This window comes from Sipha flava, unplaced genomic scaffold (genome assembly GCF_003268045.1).
Source record: "Sipha flava isolate LNK unplaced genomic scaffold, YSA_version1 17036_pilon_pilon, whole genome shotgun sequence".
NCBI classification, from domain to species: domain Eukaryota; kingdom Metazoa; phylum Arthropoda; class Insecta; order Hemiptera; family Aphididae; genus Sipha; species Sipha flava.
The window spans coordinates 1-3,376 of NW_020271888.1; the positions used below are offsets into that span (position 1 = coordinate 1).

Genomic DNA, 3,376 nt, shown 5'->3' on the forward strand with positions numbered 1-3,376 from the left:
CCCCCCTTGGCGCCGCCACTGTAATACAATTATCTTTGTGAATACGTGTTCGAATGACGTGTGAGGTAATCTTATCCTGATATAATAATAGTGATATCGCACAACGCACCCGTCCGATGCATCTACGCGCGGGAGAGGGACGTTAGTTATCCCATCGACGGCGGCGCGAGACATTCTATATTAAATGTTAATAAAGTAATAAGTATTTAATTGTGTAACTTGAATAAGTCTGAATGTTATTATTTTATTGTTAGTACCTATACAAACCCAGCTAATCTAAACTTGACTAACATGTGTATCATTAGAGTAGGTATTTGTGCACCAAAGCCAATGCATAATTTGTTTTTCTCATTAATGAGTAGTATTTTGAGATAGGTGAGGCCATTGAATAACCATTGATATTTAAGGAGATTGATGATTTATAGCATTGATTATAGAATAGATAGATAGTCCATGGTATAGAGATATTAGGCTTCTAAAATTATGTTTGTTCTAGCTGCCGATAGAATGCGTTGTATAATAGAAAAAATAATTATTTTACAATTTGTATAGATAAATACAGAACGAGCGCCGAGCGCTGCCGCACGCTGGCGGGGCGGGCCACGGGTGCTCATAACTCAGTATTGCATTGCGCCATTGCGGTCAGAGTTATTTATACATTTTATTGATATTTAATTCCTAGCACTCGTACCTAATGATTTACTATTTTAAATGATATGATAAAATTGATAATTAAATATAATTAAATCCGTTTAAGGCGGAATTTTACAGATTTTACCAAGATTACTCAGTTTTTCAACAATTTTTCCTCATTTCTGGAAAAACTATGGAGATTTTCGAAAAATGACCTCCCTAAATTACCATCTCAGTCCAGTTTCGAATTATTAATGTTAATTATTAATGCCTACAATAATTTTCAGAAAACATTCTATACTTCACTTCAATAATTTGAGTAGTGAAAATTAAATATCAGGCACTGTTGCAATACCGTAGGCCGTACGAACGATGATTTGCGCACCATTAGCTCAAATATAGCCCATTCCAAATATTGTAATAATAAGTAATTATATCCGCACGGTTAAGCAATACACGGCATCCGTCTTGGTTTGTTTCTTCTATCACCAACAGGTTCTCACCTCTATATACCATACTGGATACCCGTGTACAATCGGTCTCCAAAAATATAATTCGTTTATATTTTACGGGTTTATCCAGTATAAATGATAAAATATTACCCATAAGTGAGAATATTCTACGCATGAAGTCCACTGGGAGAGATACGTATCGTGATGGCGTTATAATGTGAATAACTACGTTGAACTGATCTGCGGGGTCCAATCCAACACTTATGAATTTACGAGCAGCAAAGTCGATGGTGAATGTAGTTGAATCGATCAGGTTGCTTGGTGGTGTTGGTGCGATATATTCATACTTCTTAGCAGTAGAATTGGTTACGATTGAACCAGCCATTTTAATTTAAAACACTTTGAGAAAATAAGAAAAGACGTTTACTAGTTACGGTGTCTGGAGAGCGACTGCATACTCTTTTGCAGAGGGGTCTCGTTATAGATTTTATTAATAAAAGAGTGGGGGTTTGACCAAACTCGGACAGGTCTCGACCGGCACGCAAATCGATTAATATTCATTAACTATCTTAAGTCAATATGCATGAATATTCATGGTAATGACTAGAAGATGTTATTGTGTTAATAATTTGAATAATATACTTAATAACATTTTAAATAATTTTAAGTCTTATAATAACATATTATCATTATGAATGGAGAATTTCTATATGATTCATTAATATCGATTAATAAATAGTTGGCACATTAATGCATTGACAATCCTGAAAATGAGTATTAGATATTGTGTTAATAATATACTTCATAACATTTTAAATAATTTTGTATATGAATATATATGTATGCGTGTATATATGTATCATGTGTAATCGTTTTAAAATAATATATTTGTAAAGTCTTATGTAATTAAAAATAATATGGTCTTATAATAACATTTTAAATAATTTTGTATGAGGGGAAGTAAAAGGATAGGTGTAGTTGATGCATAATATACGTTATGTGGAATAAAGATTATATTATAGGTAGGTTATGCCAACGATGGAATAAAAATTGTTTAAATAAGGGGAAGTTTTAGGGGAAGTAGTTTCGTAGGTATAGGTTACGTGAACGAATGAAAAAAAAAATATTTGGTCGCGGTGGCGGCTGTGGCTGTGGCTGTTCTAGAATCCCCCTTTTCACCCTACTCTAATAGTAAACCGAACATTTGCAAAATACTAGAATGGACTGGGCACATGTGGCGTGCAGAACGATGTCTTATAAGAAAAGTGCTGAAAATCTGAGTGGAAAAAGACCCATAGAGAGGGAGACCACGTCAAAGATGGTTTGATACGGTGAAGAGGGACTTAATACAAGTAAACCCTACTTATAGTATCAATTTGGCAGTAGATAGAATCATAGACCGGCCTTGCCTATATTACTAACATTTTGCGTCGTGAGCCGTGATAGAGGGCGTGATTAAGTAACTGAGTGACTGATGCACGTATGCAATTTCTGTGCCCACGTGACAACGCACGTCTGTTACATTGGTTTGTTCGTTTAAGAAAAAAAATATGGGTACAGCGAGAGTGGGGAAGGGGGGGGCATTTGCCCACTCCTGCGCCTCAAACTGAATTATATTTGTTTATACCAAACGTGTAAGTTTTACATTAAAATCAAAAATTAAATAAGATAAAATTCTAAAAATAGTTTAGTGGGACCGAGTGATATCTACACGTGTAATCATTTTGAAGTTTTATGTGTTATCCAATGGTCTATTTATAGATTATTTGAATTACGAGTTTAACACTAATCATTTTATATTTTTGCCCCTCCCTGATTCAAATTTTAGCTACGCCCATGAAAAAAAGTGAACACTAATTAGTGTAGTGTCTGGGTGAAGTGTAAGGGATATGATCAGATACCCGTATTTAAAAACAACGGTTTTGTTGTAGATTAATCAGCTGATTTTTTTTATCAATTTTAATAATTGAGTTGTGGAATCCTATCAAAATCCCAGCAGCTGTATATGTAAACGATGACGACGATGATGATTGTTTAAATTATTATTATATATTATTTATAATTAAATATATATAAATATAATAAAATAATATATATAATAATAATATTATATAATATATAATAATATAGTATAAAAATATCATATATTATATGTATTTTATTACTTTTCATAACTCAACCACAGTGTAGTAAGTCCAAGGCTAGGCGTAATTAATAATCAGTATTTTATAATTAATATTTCATAATCAAAATAATTTATTATATTTTGTTATATAATAAATTAAAATGGT

At 32.7% G+C, this 3,376-nt stretch overlaps 1 pseudogene; it reads right to left on the reverse strand.

Moving 5' to 3' along the window:
* Window positions 1-988: 988 nt before the first annotated feature.
* On the reverse strand, window positions 989-1,470 carry LOC112679878 (annotated as a pseudogene).
* Between the last annotated feature and the right edge of the window lie 1,906 nt (window positions 1,471-3,376).